We start from the raw sequence: 12,579 nt of genomic DNA, 5'->3' as shown, positions 1-12,579 counted from the left end.
ATAAAATTACCTACAGCATCTGGTATTCCCAGGTGGTCTCCCATCCAAGTACTAACCAGGCCCAACACTGCATAGCTTCCAAGATCAGACGAGATTGGGCATGTCCAGTGTGGTTTGGCTGTAGGTGCTCAAAAGCTTTAAATTTAGACCTCTTTTACTTCTTAACTCAAGTAAATTCATTGCTAAGTTTAAAAATGAAATGTAAAATGTAACCGAAAAGAATGTTATGGCAGTATAAAATTACATACAGCTCCTGGTATTCCCAGGTGGTCTCCCATCCAATTACTAACCTGGCCCAACACTGCATAGCTTCCAAGATCAGACGAGATTGGGCAGGTCCAGTGTGGTTTGGCTGTAGGTGCTCAAAAATATTAACTTTAGAACTCTTTTACTTCTTAACTCAAGTAAATTTATTGATAAGTTGAAAAAATTTAATGTAAAATGTAATAGAAAAGAATGTTATGGCTGTATAAAATTACCTACAGCACCTGGTATTCCCAGGTGGTCTCCCATCCAAGTACTAACCAGGCCCAACACTGCATAGTTTCCAAGATCAGACGAGATTGGGCACGTCCAGTGTGGTATGGCTGTAGGTGCTCAAATACATTAACTTTAGACCTCTTTTACTTCTTTACTCAAGTAAATTCATTGATAAGTTGAAAAAATTAAATGTAAAATGTAATAGAAAAGAAAGTTATGGCTGCATAAAAATACCAACGGCACCTGGTATTCCCAGGTGGTCTCCCAACCAAGTACTAACCAGGCCCAACACTGCATAGCTTCCAAGATCAGACGAGATTGGGCATGTCCAGTGTGATTTGGCTGTAGGTGCTCAAAAAACTTAACTTTAGACCTCTATTACTTCTTAACTCAAGTAAATTCATTGATAAGTTGAAAAAATTAAATGTAAAATGTAATAGAAAAGAATGTTATGGCTGTATAAAATTACCTACATCACCTGGTATTCCCAGGTGGTTTCCCATCCAAGTACAAACCAGGCCCAACACTGCATAGCTTCCAAGATCAGCCGAGATTGGGCATGTCCAGTGTGGTTTGGCTGTAGGTGCTCAAAAGCATTAAATTTAGACTTCTATTACTTCTTAACTCAAGTAAATTCATTGATAAGTTGAAAAAATTAAATGTAAAATGTAATAGAAAAGAATGTTATGGCTGTATAAAATTACCTACAGCACCTGGTATTCCCAGGTGGTCTCCCATCCAAGTACTAACCAGGCCCAACACTGCATAGCTTCCAAGATCAGATGAGATTGGGCATGTCCAGTGTGGTTTGACTGTAGGTACTCAAAAACATTAACTTTAGACCTTTTTTACTTCTTAACTCAAGTAAATTCATTGCTAAGTTTAAAAATGAAATGTAAAATGTAACCGAAAAGAATGTTATGGCAGCATAAAATTACCTACAGCACCTGGTATTCCCGGGTGGTCTCCCATCCAAGAACTAACCAGGCCCAACACTGCATAGCTTCCAAGATCAGACGAGACTGGGCATGTCCAGTGTGGTTTGGCTGTAGGTACTCAAAAGCATTAAATTTAGACCTCTATTACTTCTTAACTCAAGTAAATTCATTGATAAGTTGAAAAATTAAATGTAAAATGTAATAGAAATGAATGTTATGGCAGTATAAAATTACCTACAGCATCTGGTATTCCCAGGTGGTCTCCCATCCAAGTACTAACCAGGCCCAACACTGCATAGCTTCCAAGATCAGACGAGATTGGGCATGTCCAGTGTAGTTTGGCTGTAGGTGCTCAAAAGCTTTAAATTTAGACCTCTTTTACTTCTTAACTCAAGTAAATTCATTGCTAAGTTTAAAAATGAAATGTAAAATGTAACCGAAAAGAATGTTATGGCAGTATAAAATTACATACAGCTCCTGGTATTCCCAGGTGGTCTCCCATCCAATTACTAACCTGGCCGAACACTGCATAGCTTCCAAGATCAGACGAGATTGGGCAGGTCCAGTGTGGTTTGGCTGTAGGTGCTCAAAAATATTAACTTTAGAACTCTTTTACTTCTTAACTCAAGTAAATTTATTGATAAGTTGAAAAAATTTAATGTAAAATGTAATAGAAAAGAATGTTATGGCTGTATAAAATTACCTACAGCACCTGGTATTCCCAGGTGGTCTCCCATCCAAGTACTAACCAGGCCCAACACTGCATAGTTTCCAAGATCAGACAAGATTGGGCACGTCCAGTGTGGTATGGCTGTAGGTGCTCAAATACATTAACTTTAGACCTCTTTTACTTCTTTACTCAAGTAAATTCATTGATAAGTTGAAAAAATTAAATGTAAAATGTAATAGAAAAGAAAGTTATGGCTGCATAAAAATACCAACGGCACCTGGTATTCCCAGGTGGTCTCCCAACCAAGTACTAACCAGGCCCAACACTGCATAGCTTCCAAGATCAGATGAGATTGGGCATGTCCAGTGTGATTTGGCTGTAGGTGCTCAAAAAACTTAACTTTAGACCTCTATTACTTCTTAACTCAAGTAAATTCATTGATAAGTTGAAAAAATTAAATGTAAAATGTAATAGAAAAGAATGTTATGGCAGCATAAAATTAAGTACAGCACCTGGTATTCCCAGGTGGTCTCCCATCCAAGAACTTACCAGGCCCAACACTGCATAGCTTCCAAGATCAGACGAGATTGGACATGTCCAGTGTGGTTTTGCTGTAGGTGCTCAAAACCCTTAACTTTAGACCTCTTTTACTTCTTAACTCAAGTAAATTCATTGATAAGTTGTAAAAATTAAATGTAAAATGTAATAGAAAAGAATGTTGTGGCTGTATAAAATTACCTACAGCACCAGGTATTCCCAGGTGGTTTCCCATCCAAGTACAAACCAGGCCCAACACTGCATAGCTTCCAAGATCAGACGAGATTGGGCATGTCCAGTGTGGTTTGGCTGTAGGTACTCAAAAGCATTAAATTTAGACCTCTATTACTTCTTAACTCAAGTAAATTCATTGATAAGTTGAAAAAATTAAATGTAAAATGTAATAGAAATGAATGTTATGGCAGTATAAAATTACCTACAGCATCTGGTATTCCCAGGTGGTCTCCCATCCAAGTACTAACCAGGCCCACCACTGAATAGCTTCCAAGATCAGACAAGATTGGGCATGTCCAGTGTGGTTTGGCTGTAGGTGCTCAAAAACTTTAACTTTAGACCTCTTTTACTTCTTAACTCAAGTAAATTCATTAATAAGTTTAAAAATGAAATGTAAAATGTAACAGAAAAGAATGTTATGGCAGTATAAAATTACCTACAGCTCCTGGAATTCCCAGGTGGTCTCCCATCCAAGTACTAACCTGGCCCAACACTGCATAGCTTCCACGATCAGACGAGCTTGGGCATGTCCAGTGTGGTATGGCTGTAGGTGCTCAAATACATTAACTTTAGACCTCATTTACTTCTTTACTCAAGTAAATTCATTGATAAGTTGAAAAAATTAAATGTAAAATGTAATAGAAAAGAATGTTATGGCTGTATAAAATTACCTACAGCATCTGGTATTCCAGGTGGTCTCCCATCCAAGCACTAACCAGGCCCAACACTGCATAGCTTCCAATATGAGATGAGATTGGGCATGTCCAGTGTGGTTTGGCTGTAGGTGCTCAAATACATTAACTTTAGACCTCTTTTACTTCTTAACTCAAGTAAATTCATTGATAAGTTGAAAAATTTTTATGTAAAATGTAATAGAAATGAATGTTTTGGCTGTATAAAATTACCTACAGCACCTGGTATTCCCAGGTGGTCTCCCATCCAAATACTAACCAGACCCAACAATGCTTAGTTTCCAAGATCAGACGAGATTGGGCACGTCCAGAGTGGTTTGGCTGTAGGTGCTCAAAATACTTAACTTTAGACCTCTATTACTTCTTAACTCAAGTAAATTCATTGTTAAGTTGTAAAAATGAAATGTAAAATGTAATAGAAAAGAATGTTATGGCAGTATAAAATTACCTACAGCTCCTGGTATTCCCAGGTGGTCTCCCATCCAAGTACTAACCAAGCCCAACACTGCACAGCTTCCAAGATGAGATGAGATTGGGCATGTCCAGTGTGGTTTGGCTGTAGGTGCTCAGAAACTTTAACTTTAGACCTCTATTACTTCTTAACTCAAGTAAATTCATTGATAAGTTGAAAAAATTAAATGTAAAATGTAATAGAAAAGAATGTTATGGCAGCATAAAATTACCTACAGCACCTGGTATTCCCAGGTGGTCTCCCATCCAAAAACTAACCAGGCCCAACACTGCATAGCTTCCAAGATCAGACGAGATTGGGCATGTCAAGTGTGGTTTGGCTGTAGGTACTCAAAAGCATTAAATTTAGACCTCTATTACTTCTTAACTCAAGTAAATTCATTGATAAGTTGAAAAAATTAAATGTAAAATGTAATAGAATTGAATGTTATGGCAGTATAAAATTACCTACAGCATCTGGTATTCCCAGGTGGTCTCCCATCCAAGTACTAACCAGGCCCAACACTGCATAGCTTCCAAGATCAGACGAGATTGGGCATGTCCAGTGTGGTTTGGCTGTAGGAGCTCAAAAATTTTAACTTTAGACATCTTTTACTTCTTAACTCAAGTAAATTCATTGATAAGTTTAAAAATGAAATGTAAAATGTAACAGAAAAGAATGTTATGGCAGTATAAAATTACCTACAGCTCCTGGTATTCCCAGGTGGTCTCCCATCCAAGTACTAACCTGGCCCAACACTGCATAGCTTCCAAGATCAGACGAGCTTGGGCATGTCCAGTATGGTTTGGTTGTAGGTGCTCAAAAACATTAACTTTAGAACTCTTTTACTTCTTAACTCAAGTAAATTCATTGATAAGTTGAAAAAATTTAATGTAAAATGTAATAGAAAAGAATGTTATGGCTGTATAAAATTACCTACATCACCTGGTATTCCCAGGTGGTTTCCCATCCAAGGACAAACCAGGCCCAACACTGCATAGCTTCCAAGATCAGACGAGATTGGGCATGTCCAGTGTGGTTTGGCTGTAGGTGCTCAAAAGCATTAAATTTAGACCTCTATTACTTCTTAACTCAAGTAAATTCATTGATAAGTTGAAAAAATTAAATGTAAAATGTAATAGAAAAGAATGTTATGGCTGTATAAAATTACCTACAGCACCTGGTATTCCCAGGTGGTCTCCCATCCAAGTACTAACCAGGCCCAACACTGCATAGCTTCCAAGATCAGATGAGATTGGGCATATCCAGTGTGGTTTGACTGTAGGTACTCAAAAACATTAACTTTAGACCTCTTTTACTTCTTAACTCAAGTAAATTCATTGCTAAGTTTAAAAATGAAATGTAAAATGTAACCGAAAAGAATGTTATGGCAGTATAAAATTACATACAGCTCCTGGTATTCCCAGGTGATTTCCCATCCAAGTACTAACCTGGCCCAACACTGCATAGCTTCCAAGATCAGACGAGATTGGGCATGTCCAGTGTGGTTTGGCTGTAGGTGCTCAAAAAAATTAACTTTAGAACTCTTTTACTTCTTAACTCAAGTAAATTCATTGATAAGTTGAAAATTTTTTATGTAAAATGTAATAGAAATGAATGTTTTGGCTGTATAAAATTACCTACAGCACCTGATATTCCCAGGTGGTCTCCCATCCAAATACTAACCAGACCCAACAATGCTTAATTTCCAAGATCAGACGAGATTGGGCACGTCCAGTGTGGTTTGGCTGTAGGTGCTCAAAATACTTAACTTTAGACCTCTATTACTTCTTAACTCAAGTAAATTCATTGTTTAGTTGTAAAAATGAAATGTAAAATGTAATAGAAAAGAATGTTATGGCAGTATAAAATTACCTACAGCTCCTGGTATTCCCAGGTGGTCTCCCATCCAAGTACTAACCAAGCCCAACACTGCATAGCTTCCAAGATAAGACGAGATTGGGCATGTCCAGTGTGGTTTGGCTGTAGGTGCTCAGAAACTTTAACTTTAGACCTCTATTACTTCTTAACTCAAGTAAATTCATTGATAAGTTGAAAAATTAAATGTAAAATGTAATAGAAATGAATGTTATGGCAGTATAAAATTACCTACAGCATCTGGTATTCCCAGGTGGTCTCCCATCCAAGTACTAACCAGGCCCAACACTGCATAGCTTCCAAGATCAGACGAGATTGGGCATGTCCAGTGTGGTTTGGCTGTAGGTGCTCAAAAGCTTTAAATTTAGACCTCTTTTACTTCTTAACTCAAGTAAATTCATTGCTAAGTTTAAAAATGAAATGTAAAATGTAACCGAAAAGAATGTTATGGCAGTATAAAATTACATACAGCTCCTGGTATTCCCAGGTGGTCTCCCATCCAATTACTAACCTGGTCCAACACTGCATAGCTTCCAAGATCAGACGAGATTGGGCAGGTCCAGTGTGGTTTGGCTGTAGGTGCTCAAAAATATTAACTTTAGAACTCTTTTACTTCTTAACTCAAGTAAATTTATTGATAAGTTGAAAAAATTTAATGTAAAATGTAATAGAAAAGAATGTTATGGCTGTATAAAATTACCTACAGCACCTGGTATTCCCAGGTGGTCTCCCATCCAAGTACTAACCAGGCCCAACACTGCATAGTTTCCAAGATCAGACGAGATTGGGCACGTCCAGTGTGGTATGGCTGTAGGTGCTCAAATACATTAACTTTAGACCTCTTTTACTTCTTTACTCAAGTAAATTCATTGATAAGTTGAAAAAATTAAATGTAAAATGTAATAGAAAAGAAAGTTATGGCTGCATAAAAATACCAACGGCACCTGGTATTCCCAGGTGGTCTCCCAACCAAGTACTAACCAGGCCCAACACTGCATAGCTTCCAAGATCAGACGAGATTGGGCATGTCCAGTGTGATTTGGCTGTAGGTGCTCAAAAAACTTAACTTTAGACCTCTATTACTTCTTAACTCAAGTAAATTCATTGATAAGTTGAAAAAATTAAATGTAAAATGTAATAGAAAAGAATGTTATGGCTGTATAAAATTACCTACATCACCTGGTATTCCCAGGTGGTTTCCCATCCAAGTACAAACCAGGCCCAACACTGCATAGCTTCCAAGATCAGCCGAGATTGGGCATGTCCAGTGTGGTTTGGCTGTAGGTGCTCAAAAGCATTAAATTTAGACTTCTATTACTTCTTAACTCAAGTAAATTCATTGATAAGTTGAAAAAATTAAATGTAAAATGTAATAGAAAAGAATGTTATGGCTGTATAAAATTACCTACAGCACCTGGTATTCCCAGGTGGTCTCCCATCCAAGTACTAACCAGGCCCAACACTGCATAGCTTCCAAGATCAGATGAGATTGGGCATGTCCAGTGTGGTTTGACTGTAGGTACTCAAAAACATTAACTTTAGACCTTTTTTACTTCTTAACTCAAGTAAATTCATTGCTAAGTTTAAAAATGAAATGTAAAATGTAACCGAAAAGAATGTTATGGCAGCATAAAATTACCTACAGCACCTGGTATTCCCGGGTGGTCTCCCATCCAAGAACTAACCAGGCCCAACACTGCATAGCTTCCAAGATCAGACGAGATTGGGCATGTCCAGTGTGGTTTGGCTGTAGGTACTCAAAAGCATTAAATTTAGACCTCTATTACTTCTTAACTCAAGTAAATTCATTGATAAGTTGAAAAATTAAATGTAAAATGTAATAGAAATGAATGTTATGGCAGTATAAAATTACCTACAGCATCTGGTATTCCCAGGTGGTCTCCCATCCAAGTACTAACCAGGCCCAACACTGCATAGCTTCCAAGATCAGACGAGATTGGGCAGGTCCAGTGTGGTTTGGCTGTAGGTGCTCAAAAATATTAACTTTAGAACTCTTTTACTTCTTAACTCAAGTAAATTTATTGATAAGTTGAAAAAATTTAATGTAAAATGTAATAGAAAAGAATGTTATGGCTGTATAAAATTACCTACAGCACCTGGTATTCCCAGGTGGTCTCCCATCCAAGTACTAACCAGGCCCAACACTGCATAGTTTCCAAGATCAGACGAGATTGGGCACGTCCAGTGTGGTATGGCTGTAGGTGCTCAAATACATTAACTTTAGACCTCTTTTACTTCTTTACTCAAGTAAATTCATTGATAAGTTGAAAAAATTAAATGTAAAATGTAATAGAAAAGAAAGTTATGGCTGCATAAAAATACCAACGGCACCTGGTATTCCCAGGTGGTCTCCCAACCAAGTACTAACCAGGCCCAACACTGCATAGCTTCCAAGATCAGACGAGATTGGGCATGTCCAGTGTGATTTGGCTGTAGGTGCTCAAAAAACTTAACTTTAGACCTCTATTACTTCTTAACTCAAGTAAATTCATTGATAAGTTGAAAAAATTAAATGTAAAATGTAATAGAAAAGAATGTTATGGCAGCATAAAATTAAGTACAGCACCTGGTATTCCCAGGTGGTCTCCCATCCAAGAACTTACCAGGCCCAACACTGCATAGCTTCCAAGATCAGACGAGATTGGACATGTCCAGTGTGGTTTTGCTGTAGGTGCTCAAAACCCTTAACTTTAGACCTCTTTTACTTCTTAACTCAAGTAAATTCATTGATAAGTTGTAAAAATTAAATGTAAAATGTAATAGAAAAGAATGTTGTGGCTGTATAAAATTACCTACAGCACCAGGTATTCCCAGGTGGTTTCCCATCCAAGTACAAACCAGGCCCAACACTGCATAGCTTCCAAGATCAGACGAGATTGGGCATGTCCAGTGTGGTTTGGCTGTAGGTACTCAAAAGCATTAAATTTAGACCTCTATTACTTCTTAACTCAAGTAAATTCATTGATAAGTTGAAAAAATTAAATGTAAAATGTAATAGAAATGAATGTTATGGCAGTATAAAATTACCTACAGCATCTGGTATTCCCAGGTGGTCTCCCATCCAAGTACTAACCAGGCCCACCACTGAATAGCTTCCAAGATCAGACAAGATTGGGCATGTCCAGTGTGGTTTGGCTGTAGGTGCTCAAAAACTTTAACTTTAGACCTCTTTTACTTCTTAACTCAAGTAAATTCATTAATAAGTTTAAAAATGAAATGTAAAATGTAACAGAAAAGAATGTTATGGCAGTATAAAATTACCTACAGCTCCTGGAATTCCCAGGTGGTCTCCCATCCAAGTACTAACCTGGCCCAACACTGCATAGCTTCCACGATCAGACGAGCTTGGGCATGTCCAGTGTGGTATGGCTGTAGGTGCTCAAATACATTAACTTTAGACCTCATTTACTTCTTTACTCAAGTAAATTCATTGATAAGTTGAAAAAATTAAATGTAAAATGTAATAGAAAAGAATGTTATGGCTGTATAAAATTACCTACAGCATCTGGTATTCCAGGTGGTCTCCCATCCAAGCACTAACCAGGCCCAACACTGCATAGCTTCCAATATGAGATGAGATTGGGCATGTCCAGTGTGGTTTGGCTGTAGGTGCTCAAATACATTAACTTTAGACCTCTTTTACTTCTTAACTCAAGTAAATTCATTGATAAGTTGAAAAATTTTTATGTAAAATGTAATAGAAATGAATGTTTTGGCTGTATAAAATTACCTACAGCACCTGGTATTCCCAGGTGGTCTCCCATCCAAATACTAACCAGACCCAACAATGCTTAGTTTCCAAGATCAGACGAGATTGGCACGTCCAGAGTGGTTTGGCTGTAGGTGCTCAAAATACTTAACTTTAGACCTCTATTACTTCTTAACTCAAGTAAATTCATTGTTAAGTTGTAAAAATGAAATGTAAAATGTAATAGAAAAGAATGTTATGGCAGTATAAAATTACCTACAGCTCCTGGTATTCCCAGGTGGTCTCCCATCCAAGTACTAACCAAGCCCAACACTGCATAGCTTCCAAGATGAGATGAGATTGGGCATGTCCAGTGTGGTTTGGCTGTAGGTGCTCAGAAACTTTAACTTTAGACCTCTATTACTTCTTAACTCAAGTAAATTCATTGATAAGTTGAAAAAATTAAATGTAAAATGTAATAGAAAAGAATGTTATGGCAGCATAAAATTACCTACAGCACCTGGTATTCCCAGGTGGTCTCCCATCCAAAAACTAACCAGGCCCAACACTGCATAGCTTCCAAGATCAGACGAGATTGGGCATGTCAAGTGTGGTTTGGCTGTAGGTACTCAAAAGCATTAAATTTAGACCTCTATTACTTCTTAACTCAAGTAAATTCATTGATAAGTTGAAAAAATTAAATGTAAAATGTAATAGAATTGAATGTTATGGCAGTATAAAATTACCTACAGCATCTGGTATTCCCAGGTGGTCTCCCATCCAAGTACTAACCAGGCCCAACACTGCATAGCTTCCAAGATCAGACGAGATTGGGCATGTCCAGTGTGGTTTGGCTGTAGGAGCTCAAAAATTTTAACTTTAGACATCTTTTACTTCTTAACTCAAGTAAATTCATTGATAAGTTTAAAAATGAAATGTAAAATGTAACAGAAAAGAATGTTATGGCAGTATAAAATTACCTACAGCTCCTGGTATTCCCAGGTGGTCTCCCATCCAAGTACTAACCTGGCCCAACACTGCATAGCTTCCAAGATCAGACGAGCTTGGGCATGTCCAGTATGGTTTGGTTGTAGGTGCTCAAAAACATTAACTTTAGAACTCTTTTACTTCTTAACTCAAGTAAATTCATTGATAAGTTGAAAAAATTTAATGTAAAATGTAATAGAAAAGAATGTTATGGCTGTATAAAATTACCTACATCACCTGGTATTCCCAGGTGGTTTCCCATCCAAGGACAAACCAGGCCCAACACTGCATAGCTTCCAAGATCAGACGAGATTGGGCATGTCCAGTGTGGTTTGGCTGTAGGTGCTCAAAAGCATTAAATTTAGACCTCTATTACTTCTTAACTCAAGTAAATTCATTGATAAGTTGAAAAAATTAAATGTAAAATGTAATAGAAAAGAATGTTATGGCTGTATAAAATTACCTACAGCACCTGGTATTCCCAGGTGGTCTCCCATCCAAGTACTAACCAGGCCCAACACTGCATAGCTTCCAAGATCAGATGAGATTGGGCATATCCAGTGTGGTTTGACTGTAGGTACTCAAAAACATTAACTTTAGACCTCTTTTACTTCTTAACTCAAGTAAATTCATTGCTAAGTTTAAAAATGAAATGTAAAATGTAACCGAAAAGAATGTTATGGCAGTATAAAATTACATACAGCTCCTGGTATTCCCAGGTGATTTCCCATCCAAGTACTAACCTGGCCCAACACTGCATAGCTTCCAAGATCAGACGAGATTGGGCATGTCCAGTGTGGTTTGGCTATAGGTGCTCAAAAAAATTAACTTTAGAACTCTTTTACTTCTTAACTCAAGTAAATTCATTGATAAGTTGAAAATTTTTTATGTAAAATGTAATAGAAATGAATGTTTTGGCTGTATAAAATTACCTACAGCACCTGATATTCCCAGGTGGTCTCCCATCCAAATACTAACCAGACCCAACAATGCTTAATTTCCAAGATCAGACGAGATTGGGCACGTCCAGTGTGGTTTGGCTGTAGGTGCTCAAAATACTTAACTTTAGACCTCTATTACTTCTTAACTCAAGTAAATTCATTGTTTAGTTGTAAAAATGAAATGTAAAATGTAATAGAAAAGAATGTTATGGCAGTATAAAATTACCTACAGCTCCTGGTATTCCCAGGTGGTCTCCCATCCAAGTACTAACCAAGCCCAACACTGCATAGCTTCCAAGATAAGACGAGATTGGGCATGTCCAGTGTGGTTTGGCTGTAGGTGCTCAGAAACTTTAACTTTAGACCTCTATTACTTCTTAACTCAAGTAAATTCATTGATAAGTTAAAAAAATTAAATGTAAAATGTAATAGAAAAGAATGTTATGGCAGCATAAAATTACCTACAGCACCTGGTATTCCCAGGTGGTCTCCCATCCAAGAACTAACCAGGCCCAACACTGCTTAGCTTCCAAGATCAGACGAGATTGGGCATGTCCAGTGTGGTTTTGCTGTAGGTGCTCAACACCATTAACTTTAGACCTCTTTTACTACTTAACTCAAGTAAATTCATTGATAAGTTGAAAAAATTAAATGTAAAATGTAATAGAAAAGAATGTTTTGGCTGTATAAAATTACCTACAGCACCAGGTATTCCCAGGTGGTTTCCCATCCAAGTACAAACCAGGCCCAACACTGCATAGCTTCCAAGATCAGATGAGATTGGGCATGTCCAGTGTGGTTTGGCTGTAGGTACTCAAAAGCATTAAATTTAGACCTCTATTACTTCTTAACTCAAGTAAATTCATTGATAAGTTGAAAAAATTAAATGTAAAATGTAATAGAAATGAATGTTATGGCAGTATAAAATTACCTACAGCATCTGGTATTCCCAGGTGGTCTCTCATCCAAGTACTAACCAGGCCCAACACTGCATAGCTTCCAAGATCAGACGAGATTGGGCATGCCCAGTTTGGTTTGGCTGTAGGTGCTCAAAAACATTAA

General features: G+C 37.5%; 9 non-coding genes and 43 pseudogenes across 9 annotated transcripts; all 52 read right to left on the bottom strand.

Annotated features, from left to right (window-relative positions):
• Positions 1-7: 7 nt before the first annotated feature.
• On the bottom strand, positions 8-126 carry LOC148457690 (5S ribosomal RNA; annotated as a pseudogene).
• A 115-nt stretch (positions 127-241) lies between these two features.
• On the bottom strand, positions 242-360 carry LOC148457689 (5S ribosomal RNA; annotated as a pseudogene).
• A 116-nt stretch (positions 361-476) lies between these two features.
• Positions 477-595, bottom strand: LOC148457688 (5S ribosomal RNA). The gene has a single exon (XR_015873890.1). It is a non-coding gene; the product is annotated as a 5S ribosomal RNA (ribosomal RNA).
• A 116-nt stretch (positions 596-711) lies between these two features.
• On the bottom strand, positions 712-830 carry LOC148457687 (5S ribosomal RNA; annotated as a pseudogene).
• Positions 831-946: 116 nt separating this feature from the next.
• On the bottom strand, positions 947-1,065 carry LOC148457686 (5S ribosomal RNA; annotated as a pseudogene).
• Positions 1,066-1,181: 116 nt separating this feature from the next.
• LOC148457685 (5S ribosomal RNA) lies at positions 1,182-1,300 on the bottom strand. The gene has a single exon (XR_015873369.1). It is a non-coding gene; the product is annotated as a 5S ribosomal RNA (ribosomal RNA).
• A 115-nt stretch (positions 1,301-1,415) lies between these two features.
• On the bottom strand, positions 1,416-1,534 carry LOC148457684 (5S ribosomal RNA; annotated as a pseudogene).
• Positions 1,535-1,649: 115 nt separating this feature from the next.
• On the bottom strand, positions 1,650-1,768 carry LOC148457683 (5S ribosomal RNA; annotated as a pseudogene).
• Positions 1,769-1,883: 115 nt separating this feature from the next.
• Positions 1,884-2,002, bottom strand: LOC148457682 (5S ribosomal RNA; annotated as a pseudogene).
• Positions 2,003-2,118: 116 nt separating this feature from the next.
• Positions 2,119-2,237, bottom strand: LOC148457681 (5S ribosomal RNA). Its single transcript, XR_015874353.1, has one exon. It is a non-coding gene; the product is annotated as a 5S ribosomal RNA (ribosomal RNA).
• A 116-nt stretch (positions 2,238-2,353) lies between these two features.
• On the bottom strand, positions 2,354-2,472 carry LOC148457680 (5S ribosomal RNA; annotated as a pseudogene).
• Positions 2,473-2,588: 116 nt separating this feature from the next.
• LOC148457679 (5S ribosomal RNA) lies at positions 2,589-2,707 on the bottom strand (annotated as a pseudogene).
• Positions 2,708-2,823: 116 nt separating this feature from the next.
• On the bottom strand, positions 2,824-2,942 carry LOC148457678 (5S ribosomal RNA; annotated as a pseudogene).
• Positions 2,943-3,058: 116 nt separating this feature from the next.
• LOC148457677 (5S ribosomal RNA) lies at positions 3,059-3,177 on the bottom strand (annotated as a pseudogene).
• Positions 3,178-3,292: 115 nt separating this feature from the next.
• LOC148457676 (5S ribosomal RNA) lies at positions 3,293-3,411 on the bottom strand (annotated as a pseudogene).
• A 350-nt stretch (positions 3,412-3,761) lies between these two features.
• LOC148457675 (5S ribosomal RNA) lies at positions 3,762-3,880 on the bottom strand (annotated as a pseudogene).
• Positions 3,881-3,996: 116 nt separating this feature from the next.
• LOC148457674 (5S ribosomal RNA) lies at positions 3,997-4,115 on the bottom strand (annotated as a pseudogene).
• A 116-nt stretch (positions 4,116-4,231) lies between these two features.
• Positions 4,232-4,350, bottom strand: LOC148457673 (5S ribosomal RNA; annotated as a pseudogene).
• Positions 4,351-4,466: 116 nt separating this feature from the next.
• Positions 4,467-4,585, bottom strand: LOC148457672 (5S ribosomal RNA; annotated as a pseudogene).
• A 115-nt stretch (positions 4,586-4,700) lies between these two features.
• On the bottom strand, positions 4,701-4,819 carry LOC148457671 (5S ribosomal RNA; annotated as a pseudogene).
• Positions 4,820-4,935: 116 nt separating this feature from the next.
• Positions 4,936-5,054, bottom strand: LOC148457670 (5S ribosomal RNA; annotated as a pseudogene).
• A 116-nt stretch (positions 5,055-5,170) lies between these two features.
• LOC148457669 (5S ribosomal RNA) lies at positions 5,171-5,289 on the bottom strand. Its single transcript, XR_015873035.1, has one exon. It is a non-coding gene; the product is annotated as a 5S ribosomal RNA (ribosomal RNA).
• Positions 5,290-5,404: 115 nt separating this feature from the next.
• On the bottom strand, positions 5,405-5,523 carry LOC148457668 (5S ribosomal RNA; annotated as a pseudogene).
• Positions 5,524-5,639: 116 nt separating this feature from the next.
• On the bottom strand, positions 5,640-5,758 carry LOC148457667 (5S ribosomal RNA; annotated as a pseudogene).
• A 116-nt stretch (positions 5,759-5,874) lies between these two features.
• LOC148457666 (5S ribosomal RNA) lies at positions 5,875-5,993 on the bottom strand (annotated as a pseudogene).
• A 115-nt stretch (positions 5,994-6,108) lies between these two features.
• On the bottom strand, positions 6,109-6,227 carry LOC148457665 (5S ribosomal RNA; annotated as a pseudogene).
• A 115-nt stretch (positions 6,228-6,342) lies between these two features.
• Positions 6,343-6,461, bottom strand: LOC148457664 (5S ribosomal RNA; annotated as a pseudogene).
• Positions 6,462-6,577: 116 nt separating this feature from the next.
• Positions 6,578-6,696, bottom strand: LOC148457663 (5S ribosomal RNA). Its single transcript, XR_015873778.1, has one exon. It is a non-coding gene; the product is annotated as a 5S ribosomal RNA (ribosomal RNA).
• Positions 6,697-6,812: 116 nt separating this feature from the next.
• On the bottom strand, positions 6,813-6,931 carry LOC148457662 (5S ribosomal RNA; annotated as a pseudogene).
• Positions 6,932-7,047: 116 nt separating this feature from the next.
• Positions 7,048-7,166, bottom strand: LOC148457661 (5S ribosomal RNA; annotated as a pseudogene).
• A 116-nt stretch (positions 7,167-7,282) lies between these two features.
• On the bottom strand, positions 7,283-7,401 carry LOC148457660 (5S ribosomal RNA). The gene has a single exon (XR_015873367.1). It is a non-coding gene; the product is annotated as a 5S ribosomal RNA (ribosomal RNA).
• Positions 7,402-7,516: 115 nt separating this feature from the next.
• Positions 7,517-7,635, bottom strand: LOC148457659 (5S ribosomal RNA; annotated as a pseudogene).
• Positions 7,636-7,750: 115 nt separating this feature from the next.
• Positions 7,751-7,869, bottom strand: LOC148457658 (5S ribosomal RNA; annotated as a pseudogene).
• Positions 7,870-7,985: 116 nt separating this feature from the next.
• On the bottom strand, positions 7,986-8,104 carry LOC148457657 (5S ribosomal RNA). The gene has a single exon (XR_015873662.1). It is a non-coding gene; the product is annotated as a 5S ribosomal RNA (ribosomal RNA).
• A 116-nt stretch (positions 8,105-8,220) lies between these two features.
• Positions 8,221-8,339, bottom strand: LOC148457656 (5S ribosomal RNA; annotated as a pseudogene).
• Positions 8,340-8,455: 116 nt separating this feature from the next.
• On the bottom strand, positions 8,456-8,574 carry LOC148457655 (5S ribosomal RNA; annotated as a pseudogene).
• Positions 8,575-8,690: 116 nt separating this feature from the next.
• LOC148457654 (5S ribosomal RNA) lies at positions 8,691-8,809 on the bottom strand (annotated as a pseudogene).
• A 116-nt stretch (positions 8,810-8,925) lies between these two features.
• LOC148457653 (5S ribosomal RNA) lies at positions 8,926-9,044 on the bottom strand (annotated as a pseudogene).
• Positions 9,045-9,159: 115 nt separating this feature from the next.
• On the bottom strand, positions 9,160-9,278 carry LOC148457652 (5S ribosomal RNA; annotated as a pseudogene).
• Positions 9,279-9,628: 350 nt separating this feature from the next.
• LOC148457651 (5S ribosomal RNA) lies at positions 9,629-9,746 on the bottom strand (annotated as a pseudogene).
• A 116-nt stretch (positions 9,747-9,862) lies between these two features.
• On the bottom strand, positions 9,863-9,981 carry LOC148457650 (5S ribosomal RNA; annotated as a pseudogene).
• A 116-nt stretch (positions 9,982-10,097) lies between these two features.
• On the bottom strand, positions 10,098-10,216 carry LOC148457649 (5S ribosomal RNA; annotated as a pseudogene).
• Positions 10,217-10,332: 116 nt separating this feature from the next.
• Positions 10,333-10,451, bottom strand: LOC148457648 (5S ribosomal RNA; annotated as a pseudogene).
• Positions 10,452-10,566: 115 nt separating this feature from the next.
• LOC148457647 (5S ribosomal RNA) lies at positions 10,567-10,685 on the bottom strand (annotated as a pseudogene).
• Positions 10,686-10,801: 116 nt separating this feature from the next.
• Positions 10,802-10,920, bottom strand: LOC148457646 (5S ribosomal RNA; annotated as a pseudogene).
• Positions 10,921-11,036: 116 nt separating this feature from the next.
• Positions 11,037-11,155, bottom strand: LOC148457645 (5S ribosomal RNA). Its single transcript, XR_015873034.1, has one exon. It is a non-coding gene; the product is annotated as a 5S ribosomal RNA (ribosomal RNA).
• A 115-nt stretch (positions 11,156-11,270) lies between these two features.
• Positions 11,271-11,389, bottom strand: LOC148457644 (5S ribosomal RNA; annotated as a pseudogene).
• Positions 11,390-11,505: 116 nt separating this feature from the next.
• LOC148457643 (5S ribosomal RNA) lies at positions 11,506-11,624 on the bottom strand (annotated as a pseudogene).
• A 116-nt stretch (positions 11,625-11,740) lies between these two features.
• On the bottom strand, positions 11,741-11,859 carry LOC148457642 (5S ribosomal RNA; annotated as a pseudogene).
• Positions 11,860-11,975: 116 nt separating this feature from the next.
• Positions 11,976-12,094, bottom strand: LOC148457641 (5S ribosomal RNA). The gene has a single exon (XR_015873924.1). It is a non-coding gene; the product is annotated as a 5S ribosomal RNA (ribosomal RNA).
• Positions 12,095-12,210: 116 nt separating this feature from the next.
• Positions 12,211-12,329, bottom strand: LOC148457640 (5S ribosomal RNA; annotated as a pseudogene).
• A 116-nt stretch (positions 12,330-12,445) lies between these two features.
• LOC148457639 (5S ribosomal RNA) lies at positions 12,446-12,564 on the bottom strand (annotated as a pseudogene).
• Between the last annotated feature and the right edge of the window lie 15 nt (positions 12,565-12,579).

This window comes from Taudactylus pleione, unplaced genomic scaffold (assembly GCF_031769625.1).
Source record: "Taudactylus pleione unplaced genomic scaffold, aTauple2 ptg000967l, whole genome shotgun sequence".
Classification (NCBI taxonomy): domain Eukaryota; kingdom Metazoa; phylum Chordata; class Amphibia; order Anura; family Myobatrachidae; genus Taudactylus; species Taudactylus pleione.
This window is presented reverse-complemented; position numbering and strand designations above follow the sequence as displayed.